Below are 12,778 nucleotides of genomic sequence, written 5' to 3'. Positions count from 1 at the left end.
AAATTTTGAAAACGTGTCTCTGTGACTTTGGCGGTGTCTGCCCTGCTGCCCCTAGCAAAAGAATGTTGTGTTGGAAACCATTTTAGTTTCCTTTACGGGATACAAACTGCTGACATTCGCCACTTTGTATTCACAGTTGAGACACATGACCCATAAGTTAAATATTTACATTTTTTGTCCTTGTGTTTTTTTTTTTAGTAAATGACTGCTTTACTTGGCTGTATTTTATTCATTATCTACTTGTATTATGCAATTCAGAGATATGTAGGGACTAGAGATGGAAAAATCACATACTGAGTTCCTCCTCCCGTGCACACAGACACACAGACAGACACACAAAATTTTTAACAGATTTGAAATAATCTATAAAATTTAAGTTAAAATAACTTCAAGGGTGTTTTAAGGAGAAAATATCATAACAAGAAAGGTTGGGGTACATGGAAGGGAGGACATATCAATCCTGCCCATTTCTCATAGGTGATGGTGATGCTGGTGGTAGACAACTTCGATATGGGTAGAGTTTGGTTTTTTAAACCACCTTCTTATCCTCCCACCTGTTATCTCTCTAAGTCCTACCTAGAGAGTGTTTGTGAGGGATGGGAAAGAGAGCATTCAATCTGGCATACTACATAAATGAGTAGACAGGGCAATTTCAAATCACCTACACTTGGATTCTCCTGGCCTGTATTGAAGAACATCATGAAACAATTGTTTCTACCGTAAGGAAGTTGTGGCAGTTGTTGTTATTATATTACATGATGGATGCCCTCTTTATGGAGACTCTTAGGATGAATTAATTTGTCCTTAGCATCAGGAGCAGTTGTGTTTCTCCTGAGCGATTAAAAAAATAATCGTTATGACACTGAGATGTGTCCTTCAAAGACTTATTGTCACACTGACCATTAGAAAGCGTGAAGCTAAAGTTGCAACTTATTCACAGCAAATATATAAGACTATGTGGTATGTATTTTTGTGCTAAGTTTATTTCTGGCTTTATAGTATGTTTTTATCTTTTTTCCCCTCATTTATGTTAGTTGTAAGGATTAGGTTTGGCTGTGTGGAATGAAAAACCCCAAACACCAGTGACTTAAACAAGAAAGAAGCTTCAGTTTTCTCAGGAAAAGGTTTGGGTAGGTTGTCCAAGTTTGGAATGGCAGCTCCACCATCATCAGGAGGCCAGACTTCTAATGTGCTGCTCTGTCATTCTCAACACACAGCTTCCAACTCATGGTCCAAGATGGCTACTCTCCCCATTATGTCTGTGGCCAGTCAGCAGGAAGGGACACAACCAACCCTCCCTTTTGAGGATACTTCCTAGAAGTTGCATAAACAACTTCCATGTACATCCCATTGACCAGACCTTAGTCATATGGGTACACCTAGCTATAAGGACAGCTGGGAAATGTGGGTAGCCATGTGTTTTAGCTAAAAATGAGGACTATTAATACTGCAAAGGAAAGGGAGATGGGCTATTAGGAAACAAGTAGAAGGCTGTGCTAATTTAAATTATTTTATGGATCTTTGTGAATTACTTTAAGTTCTATCCATACTGGGACAGGGGTAGTTATAAGTAATGAAGGAATAAATAAGTTTACATTCCTTAGAAGGAGGATGGATCTTGTTACTGCTTCTGTTTAACGTGAGTCAGTCTCAGAAGCGGTCTTCGATGCCGTGGAGTTCTTCAATAGTTTCTGTAATCCCAACTTGGGATGCTCAGATCACTAAGGGTTGGCAAAGGTAGGACTGGGGAACTTGAGCTATTGTTTTTAATCTCTGAAAGCCTAATGAGCTATATACATTTCACCTGAGCTGAGGGGGACTATATACGTTTTTGATTAAAAGGGCGAAAATCATTATTCAATATAGTTATCCCTTGGTATCCACAGAGATTGGTTCCAGGACCCCCAGCGGATACCCAAATCTGCAGATGCACAAGTCCCTTATAGAAAATGACTGGTACTGTCGGCAGCGTATCCGTGGGTTCTGCATCCGCGGATTCAACAGCCTGCGACTGGCATTGGTTGAATCCGTGGATGCGGAATCCCAGGATACGGAGGGCTGACTGTACATGCAATTTGTTTGGTAGACAAATATCTTTCAAAGAGTGCGGCTCTTAGGAAGCCATGGTGGTGTAAGAACATGACAAAAAGGAACCAGAATGGTGAAATGTTTTGGTGCTACTGACCGGAATTGTTTTTGTCTTGAGACTTTAAAGTTATATAGGTACACTAGGGCAGTATTTTTAAAACTTCAGTGTGCCTAGTAACTTAGGGACATCGTTAAAACTGCTGGTACCTGGGCCCCACCCCCAGAGATTCTGATTTGTTACCTTGGGGACAGCATTTTGACAAATATTGGACTAAAGGATGTTAATTGCCCAAGGTTAAACATTTCTTTTTTTTTTTTAAACATTTCTAAATGTAGTTAATTAAACTTTCCTTTGAAAAAGAACATGAACAAGTCACTAAAAAAAAAACACAGAATTTGCTTTGAATACTTTATTTTCCAGGTTTCTGAAGGGTCCAGCGTTTCTCCTCCCTGTGACAATCTCTTTTGTGAAGCTTGACCCTCAGACCAATTGAGCACAATTGAACTCCTGCCTAAAAGTTAATGATTTGAAGAGGGCTTTTAGCACTCTCTTGCAGCTCTGGACACCTGACATGCTGGGCACCAATGGGCATGGAGAAAGCATCCTTAGGTTCTTCCTCACCATGGCAACCAGTGCACACTGATCTATGTCTGTCAGTTTCCAGGCTGGTGATTCTACAGGGTCACCTGTGCCATAGCAACAGGAGAAAGCTGCAGCTGACTTTGGCATTTCAAATGCTCTGGATACAGCATTTCAATCCCAGGTCCCAACTTCTTCCTCTTTGTAGTTTCCTAGTGAGAAACTGTTTGACTCCGGGACTTGGGCGCCTGAGAGCAACAGGGTGGGAGGGGGGATTCTGGGATGTGAGTGATACTGGTTGCTGATGTGGAGCTGTCAAAATTGGACAGCTGTCAAATTGGAGCTGTCAGCTGAACCAGCAGGAAATAAAAAGTATGAATTTTAGGGGAAGGGAGGGAATCACATACATAACAACAGCTTGTAATTTAGGCCAGGAGGTGAATTGCAAGTTCTTCACTCTATGTAAAATATCAAGACACAAGGAAAATCAATCATCCTTGCCTTTGAGTGTTTGTGGGAGGTTACAGTAAAATTAGGATGGGAAGGAGAGAGGGATGGTAGCCTTGAATTTTTCCAAACATTTTACTATAATTTTTTTTAAACATACAGTAAACTTGAAATAATTTTGCACTACTTAGATTCTACTATTAACATTTTATTTTATCTAATTTAATCACATATTATTCACACATATCCCTCTATTCTCCATCAATACATCCTACTTAAAATTTTTTTAAAATATTCTGATTATTATGTCCTTTCTTTCCTTCCAATTCTGGTGTTTATTACCCTCCTTTTTTTTGTCCTCATTCACCCAAAGCCATAATCTTTAATGATTATGACAAAGAACATTATGATGATAAAACAAAAATAGCCACCATGGGATTGAACATATGCTAAATGACAAACACAGTGCTAGCCACTTTTCTTATCTTACTATCTCATTTGTCAGAATGAGAAGGAAGTATTGTTATCTCTCTTCTAATGATAAGGAAACAGATTCTCAGAGATGAGTGGCTAAACTAGAATTCGAACCTGGTCTTACCGGCCATTTTTGCCTTGGCAGTCCAGTTTCAGGAGAATAACAGTCCTAGAGATTCCCTTTCAAACTGGGTTAGTGAGAAATTCACTAAAATTACTATCAAGATCATTGCAAATGTCACTTTTTGCATGTAGAGAAGTCTTTAGTTCAGAGTATAATGAAAAGGCTAATCTGGGAACCAGGATTATCTGGGAACCCTCTGGGTATCTGCATTTCTTTGCACAGGAGTGAGGTAGGCAATATTTTCTTCTCTTCATCATCATTGCTGAAATTTATTGAATTCCTCTATGGGCCAAACACCCCACATTCATTTGATTCTCTAATCTAATTCTTCGGGGTAGATATTATAACCTCCATTTTAGAGATGGTAGGGGAAGGAAAGGATCCTTTCTTCTATCTTCTTGGGTTCTGTGGCTGGGGGCCATGAATTAAACACATAAAAGACAGGTTAACAGAAGAAGAAATTTACTTTGCATATATATGGGGGCTTGAAAATGAAGAAGAAGAAACCCAAAGAAGTGGTTAGACCCGGGGGCATGTATACCATCTTAACAAAGAGTGATAAACTGTGAAGCTACTAGACAAAGGAAGTGGAGTAAATTGTAGGAAGTAAATTAGCAATAAATTGTGCTTCCCAGGGCAGTAAATTGTGGGAAGGTAAATATATAGGGGAAACTAGTGGAAGAGAAGAATTATAGATTTATCATGCAAACTCAAGTTGGTGTTTTCTCCATTGATAAGAGTTGTCTCCAGTGATTAAGGGTTGTCATCATCTTCCTGATGTAGGAGGAGACACTTTTACAAATGGAAATTTATGCCTTGCTTTTAGACAGAAAAGGGGAGGGCAGAGAGCTAATTGCTTTCAGCTCAAAACAATCCTTACACAAAAGTGGCATCCTTTAGGGTAGCATACCTTGATCCCCTTCAAAATCAAACAATTGATCCTTACTGGAGATAGATCAAGGGAATAGAACGGAGTCTATATAAACCCCAATACATGGAATGTTATTATGTGTTAAAAGTGATATCTTAAATAAATGGCGAAAATAGAAACTACCAGTATTCAGTAAATGAAGTTGGGACAACCATCTAGCAAAAATGAAGTTAGAGCCGTATATCATACCACTTACCAGGACAAAATTCAACAGGATCAAAGATTTAAATATGCAGAGTGAAACCATAAAATTTTTACAAGGAAATTACTTTCTTTTTTTTTTTTTTTTAACCACACAGCATGGCTTGTGGGATCTTAGTTCTCCAACCAGGGATTGAACCCAGGCCCTCAGCAGTGAAAGCACCGAGTCCTAACCACTGGACTACCAGGGAATTCCCAGGAAATTACTTTTTGACTTTGAAATGAAGATGGATTTTTTTATGACACAAAACCCAGAAGTCATAATTAAAGAAATCAATACATTTAAACATGGAGGGGAAAAATGTATGCATGGCAAAAAAGCACCATAAAAAAGTAAAAATACAAATGACAATATGGGGGAAATATTTACATTTCTTATTGCAGATAAAGGCTTATTCTCCCTCATAGATAAATAGCACCTACAAATGTCTGAAGAAGAGACAACTTACCCAATAGAGAAACTAATAAAGGGGAGGAATAAAGTATTCACAGAAGAAATGCAAATGGCTCCTAAACATACAGAAAGATTCTCAACTTCATTAAGCAAGAGAAATATACATTAAAAAACTGAGGTACCATTTTCTTTGCATTTTGCAAAAATTCGGAAGTTTACTAAAGCACTGCACTGTGTTTGGCTGGTGAGAATATCAATCAGTCAAATCTTTATGGAAGGTAATTTGTCAATGTCTTTGAAAATTACAAATGTACATGACCTAAGTTTCAGCAATTCCATTTCTAGAAATTTCTCCTACAAGTATACTCACACATAAGTGAAGCAACATACGTGGAGGCTATTTACTGCAGCATTTTGGGGGTGCAAAATATGGGATATAACATAAATAGAAAACTACTAAATAAATCATAGTAGATCCATATGATATGTACAAACGAATGAACTTTTTATATAGTGATTTAGAAGGAGTCCTAGGATATATCATTAAGTGACAAAGAGCTAGGTACAGAACAGGTGTATAGTATGCGGCTATTTGTGACCATCGGTAGGTACAGGAAGTTGACTCTACTCCGTCTCCCTGCAAAGGAGAACCCATGGCCGCTCTCCTGGGCAACGTGAGGAGATAGGACACACAATTCCGGATCCTGCTTTTGCTGGAAATTGCTGGCCCTCCCCTAACTGGGTGAGCAGATCCAGGCCCAAGGACCTATGCGGTGCTCTCCCATCCCCTGCCGTCAGCTTGCCCTATATCCAGCGGAACTGGCAGGAACCATACTTTTTTTTTTATTTCCTTTTTTTTTTTTTTTTTTTTTGCGGTACAGGGGCCTCTCACTGTTGTGGCCTCTCCCGTTGCAGAGCACAGGCTCCGGATGTGCAGGCTCAGCGGCCATAGCTCACGGGCCCAGCTGCTCTGCGGCATGTGGGATCTTCCCGGACCGGGGCATGAACCCGTGTCCCCTGCATTGGCAGGTGGACTCTCAACCACTGCGCCTCAAGGGAAGCCCAGGAACCATACTTTTTGATTTTCCATGGACTAGGACTTTTTTCTTGCTGGACTGGGTCTAAGTGGGGTTGGGAGTTGGCATTCAAACTTACTTTTGTTTTATTCGTACCCAGTTAATCTGTGTTGGCAGTACAAAAGCCCACTCAAGACATAGAGAAATCACTTTCAGTTTCAAGTATGGAACTAGAAAATTCATCTTTAATCAGATGAAGATAACCTGGTGTGTCATCTGCCCAGGGTTTTTACAAAGCTGATGTCACTGTTTAGTGTATAAAATCCCACACAAGCCCAAGCTCGCTGTCATGTTTCATTTACCTTCTTGATTGCCAGCAGAATCTAGCAGGTGGACAAGCTTTATACTGTAAATATGTTGTCCATTCAAAGTTTGATCATTTGGCTTTGCCCTGAGACTTAGCATAAGATAGGAAACGTTATGTTGGGAGATAAAATCTCTATGTGTCTCTAGCATTTTTGTATGTCTTACAGGGAACTAATCATGAATTTGTGCAAAGATTTAACTACAAAAATATGTATTGTCGATGTGTTGATAATCATGAAAAATGGGAAACATCTGTAATAGCCAACCATAAGAGATTGGGTATATTCTGGTACAGTGATACAGTGGGATGCACAACAGCCATTTACAAATGATGATGTAGGAGAATATTTAACAACATGCAAAAGTGTTCATGATATATTAAGAGGGAAATGCTGGCCTCAAAGTAAATCACAACAGTGATCTCATTTTGAAAGTCTTAAGCAAACACACACATTGAATGACTATATACCACAGATTATTAGCACTTGTTATATTTTGTGATGGGATATGGATAATGTTTTTATTTTCTTCTTCAGATTTTGAATATTTTTCTACAAAAATAAGGCTGATTACTTTTGCAATAAAGCATCTTATAAAAGGTATTATGAGAAGGGGTAGGGACAAAAACACCTCTGAGCACCTCTCCCTGTACAGTTGTAGCAGGCCAACATAGGGAGCCACCTCTGGAGCCCCAGATCTCTGCCTTATCCTCTCAGGACCCCCCAGGCTCTGGCCAGCTGCTGGGGAAATTCTCTGGATCTCTGACCCGTTCCTTGCTATTGATGTCTGGAGAGTGTCTGTCCTATCTGACCAGAGGCACTTGTAAAAAACTGTAACCTGAATAAAATTCTCCCCAGACATTTTCCTGGTAACAATGGGAAGAGGGAGGAGAGAGTATTTAAGAAATTAATTTTATTTTCAGGTCATCTAGAAGACCACCCTCCTGCCAATTTTAGATGGAATTTTGATTGAATTTTTTTGAATACTTCTGTAACTTCTGAGAAAAGAAACTTTCTTCAGTGTCCAGCTGCAGCCTCCTGTGAGCACCTGACCCTTGTTTGAGAACGCTGGAGTCTGTTGCTATGGAAACAGTACTCAAGTCAGACTGCAACAGGAGGACCTCTCGTGAGTCCCCAAGAACATATTGTTTCCTTCTGTTTGGTTCTTTTTGGTTTAAGTATACCCAGAAACCCTCACTTTCTGGATAACCTGTTTTACATGACCAGAAATTGATGAATGGATGGTCAAAGAGAGCAAATAATTCTCAACTGTTTGAGATGTCCATCTCAGAAATGCACGTTGAATTTTGATGGGTGAATTCTAATGAGAATTTGAGTCTTTGTTTTGCGCAAGTGCTTTTTTTTTTTTTGCGGTATGCGGGCCTCTCACTGTTGTGGCCTCTCCCGTTGCGGAGCACAGCCGCTCCGCGGCATGTGGGATCTTCCCGGACCAGGGCACAAACCCGTGTCCCCTGCATCGGCAGGCGGACTCCCAAGCACTGCGCCACCAGGGAAGCCCTGCAAGTGCTTTTAAGAACTGGCCAATCTTTCCCACAAATGGGATTAAGTTTATCATGGCTCCTAAGTAACAAAATTTTTAGTTGATGGATGCTTCTGTACTTTGCAAGCTATTGGAGCCAAAATCTGTCATGGTATGATCAAAGCTCACCTCAAATATGTGTTGGGCTTTCCTATAATACTTGCAAACTACAAAATGTTTTTTACATTTCTTGTCTATTTTTAACACATGTTCTTGTACTACAGTTAATGTTAAGGTAATTTACTTTTACTGGAGACTTAGAAAAGCCCCGTGATTTTTCTCAGAATGCAGTACAGTGAAAGTGCCATCATGCGGTATGTAGGAGCAGGCTAATCAACATTCTATTCAACCAAGAGTGACCTCATGGTGCTCTAGTCTCTCAGTTATTCCCCACTGAGGCTCAGTCATCACTGGTCTTCCAGTTTGTGGCCTGAAGCCTGCCATCTTGAAAATCCCTGTGAAGAACAACATATAGTAAAAAGATTCAGCGAGATTATGAGGCAGAGGAAGGGTGATAAGGAGCAACCCCCATGTGGTAAATGATGCCTTCTTGACATTCCAATTTGTATTTCTGAAGCTTAAGATATTCCAAAACTCCTAAAGAGTGTGTGGCAAATAGAAATCTCTCTCAAAAGCAAATATTCTACAAAAACTAAAGACAACCTAAATGTCAATCAAGAGTAGAAGTGATATATAAATGGTGGTGTAGTCATACAATGGAATAATACTCGGCAATAAAAACAGAATGACCTACTGGATAAAACTTAAATTCATTATGCTGAATGAGAAAAGCAAGAGACAAAAAAGCATATGCTGTCGGAATCCATTTACATGACATTCTAGCTGAATCGTTTATTTGAACTAATCTCTAGGGGAAAGAAAATCAATCAGGCTTGCCTGGGAGTATGGGAGCGTGGGGGAGAGATTGACTGGGGAGGGGTACTGGGGAGCTTTCTGAAATGATGGAAGTGTGCTCCGTCCTGATTGGGGCGATGGTCACATGTATGTATGTATTTGTCAAAACTCATCAAAAAGTACACTTAAAATCTGTACATTTATTGTATATAAGTGATACCTCAATGAAGAAAAAGTGTCTTTTATAGCCTTTCTCTGTGAGGCATTTTTCTAAGTGCTTTATATGATTTAACTTACTTAATTCTCACAAAAATATGAGGGAGGAGATGTGTTTGTTTGCACTTTACAGATGGGGAAACTGAGGCACAGAGCGGTTACATAAATATCTAAGGTAATGGAGCTAGTGGCTGGGGCCAGGATTTGAACACTGACAGTTCAGGTCCAGAGATGGACGCTTAGCTGCTGAATCATATTTCATACCTGCCAGCAGTGGCAACCAGCTTGTGGTTTCCCATTTCCTGTAAGAGCTTTTCCAAATATGATAGCAGAACAATTGCTCATACAAGCAGAAAGAATCCGGTTACTTAAGTACACCTATTTATGTTGGGTATTGAGATGCTTTAATGATTCCATTTAGCTTCAAGGTAGATAACACTACTGAATTGCCAACTGGCCTTGCAGAGATTATCAAGAAGACTAGTTGCTTGAACTTCATTTGCTAATCATTGTTCAGGACAGTTAATGCTGTAAGACAAGCAAAATCATGTGCATGATGTTGCCAAGAAATAGAAGGTGCAAGTAATTCTGGCATTGGGCTTGAAAGATCCATTCACTCCAGTTTGACAGTTGTAACTTACTGTATAGTTTATTATATACTGAGAAAAGTTAACAGTGATATCAGTGTTCACTGTGGATAACTATGGGGAATGAGACTGAGGTGGGAGGAAGATTTCCAATTTCTCCATTATACACACTGGCATATCATTTGCAATTTTTATTCTGAGTATGCATTTTTGGATGATATTTTTTAAAAGTTTTTAACAGTGATCCAGTTAACTATTCTTGCTTATGTGAAGGTTAGTCATTTTGCAATATTCATTCATTCATTCATTGAATAAACATTTACTGAATGTCTACTAGATGTCAGGCACTAGTACTGGAGATACATAGGAATTAGTAGTCTGTCTAGTGGGTCAGACAGACATATGAGTTAACAGTTATGAAATGAGGTAGGTACTCTGCAGTTGAAGGAACTCAGATTAGACCAGAGAATATTGCCCTAATTCTCCTTTTAGCTATAGTAATCTATAGATTTGGTGGCTTTACATGACTTAAAGTGGGTTGGGGGGAGTGTGGAAGGAGATGAGGCATTTCTGAGTGACTTAGGATTCTACAGTCCTCTTATTTTATGAGTGTTACTGGAAGCATGCCCAGTACATGGAAGATATGGGTCTGATTCTTCATGTAAACATGACTTGTAAGACATCAGTTTTTTTCCTAATCTTGGTTTCTCATACTAAAGTGATTGGGAAATTCCTTGGCGTTCCAGTGGTTAGGACTCCGGAAGCAGCCAAAAAAAAAAAAAAAAAGAAAAGAAAAAAGAAAGAAAGAAAGAAAGAAAGAAAGAAAGTGGTTGGTTTTCGGTCGCCAGAGGACTAAATTTCAAGATTGTCATTTGAGTGCTTTTTTCTATTCCATGGCTATAGGCTGTACCCCTTGTATCAGTCACTGTCTTCCTATTTTGCAAAAGGCATAGTGAGTAGAGGAACTGGCTTGGTGCAGATCCATCATTTACTTTCTAGAGTCTCTTGAAACAGAAATGCCAAGTAGTCTACTAAAGACCAGAGTAGAAAGAACTCCCTCTACATCCAGAGGCAATCACATTGCCTTTGTAATAAAAAGGAAAACACATTCATCATCATAAGCTTGTGATCCAGAAAAAGAATGGACAAGTGTACACTTTTCTTCCTGCTTCAGCTTAAAACAAAGTTGCTTTTATTAAGTAACAGGTTGTAAAAAGGTAGCTTTCCTTAGGACCATGTGGTTCATTAGCCCCATATGGTGCACATGTACCAAGGATTTCTTTAATCCTGTGCTCCTGCCTGTTTAAAATGTGAATGATCACCTCTGCTTCCCCTGCTCCAGTACATTCAGAGTAGTTTAATCCTTCCTGGCACATTGTGTCCTTCAAAACCTTCTTTATAAGCATGTCTGATTTTGGAATTGTTCTGTAATTGGAAGTCAGCCTCACTGGGCAGGTGCACATCTTAAGCTCTTCACAATGGCCTACCAGCCTAACTAAACCACAGAAACATGAAAGCAATTAGGTGGGAGCATTTTCAAAATGATGCATGTTAGTAATCTGTGTAGTTACAGAGACCTTCTCACTCAGACCTAATTGCTTGGATGTTCTATTTTACCAGTGGAAAGAAAAATCAAAGAAAAATTTCCATATTCCATGACTCCAACTATTTTTGGCTGAGACCCTAAGTCTTCTGTAAGGTCAGAGAATTTGTTTATAAATATAGCTTCTGGATTGGAGAGAGAAATGCCATTTCTGACCCTCTCCCCTTTTGCAAACCAATGGAAAATAACAAGGAGAATAAAAAGCTGGAAAGCAAACTTCCATCTTTACTGAACTTAGGAAACATTAATAACTGGACTCATAACTGTATTTTTAAAAAGGGCTTTCAAGAAATGGTGCTGAAGAACCTAGGGACAGGACAGGAATAAAGATGCAGATGTAGAGAATGGACTTGAGGACATGGGGAGGGGGAAGGGTAAGCTGGGACGAAGTGAGAGAGTGGCATGGACTAATATATACTACCAAATGTAAAATAGATAGCTAGTGGGAAGCAGCCACATAGCACAGGGAGATCAGCTTGGTGCTTTGTGACACATAGAGGGGTGGGATAGGGAGGGTGGGAGGGAGACGCAAGAGGGAGGAGATATGGGGATATATGTATATGTATAGCTGATTCACTTTGTTATAAAGCAGAAATTAACACACCATTGTACAGCAATTATACTGCAATAAAGATGTTTAAAAAATAAAATAAAATAAAAAAGGGCTTTCAGATTAGTGAAAACTGTGTCAGTGTGAAAGACAGACTCAGAAAGACAGCTAGGGACTTCGGATTTCATGGACAGACAAGACAGTGAAGAATTCTTCTAAGTAGATTTCACAGCCTTGGCTTGAAACAAGGTCAGGGTGCACAGACTGACAGCAACATGCTGTCAACACTAAGTGACCTCAGGCGACAACCTAGGAAACACACAAGAAACACACAGACACTCCATCTTTGACATCTTAGAAGACTATGGCTGGGTGAAGGATAAACTGTGAGGAACAAAGAGCCCTCCAGCTTCTATGTCTTCCAAAGAAGAGTGAAGACATCACCGTCCACCAAAACCCTCCATCGACTGGCTTCACTGGGAAAAGGGAAACTTCCAGCCAGCCCAGAGCCACTCACAATGTTCACAGGGGATTGATAAGGTTTCTGGAGGCAAAGAGCCTCAAGTGCTCACCAGCTGATTTGCCTGATCCTACCCTTACTATCCTTTCTCATAATATGGCTCAGGAATAATATCTCCCTCCCTCAAACATTAAAAAAGAAACAACATTAAAAAAGAAATCAGCATGCAACTTATGTGAACATAGTGTATTTAAAAGGAAATATCACACATGCTCACAGAAGTAGATGAATAAAACACATCAGAAAATTTATATTGCAAAGCAGGTGAAAATTAAGACAACGTATTT

General features: G+C 39.5%; 1 long non-coding RNA gene across 1 annotated transcript in view; it reads left to right on the top strand.

Annotated features, from left to right (window-relative positions):
- The first annotated feature begins 7,697 nt into the window (after nt 1–7,697).
- Nucleotides 7,698–12,778, top strand: part of LOC308618506 — a 118,948-nt gene continuing 113,867 nt past the window's right edge. The window contains exon 1 of the long non-coding RNA XR_014016021.1: nt 7,698–7,746. This is a non-coding gene — a long non-coding RNA (uncharacterized lncRNA). The remainder of the gene's footprint in view (nt 7,747–12,778) is intronic.

Source organism: Mesoplodon bidens, assembly GCF_964165515.1.
Source record: "Mesoplodon bidens genome assembly, chromosome: 6".
Classification (NCBI taxonomy): domain Eukaryota; kingdom Metazoa; phylum Chordata; class Mammalia; order Artiodactyla; family Ziphiidae; genus Mesoplodon; species Mesoplodon bidens.
This window is presented reverse-complemented; position numbering and strand designations above follow the sequence as displayed.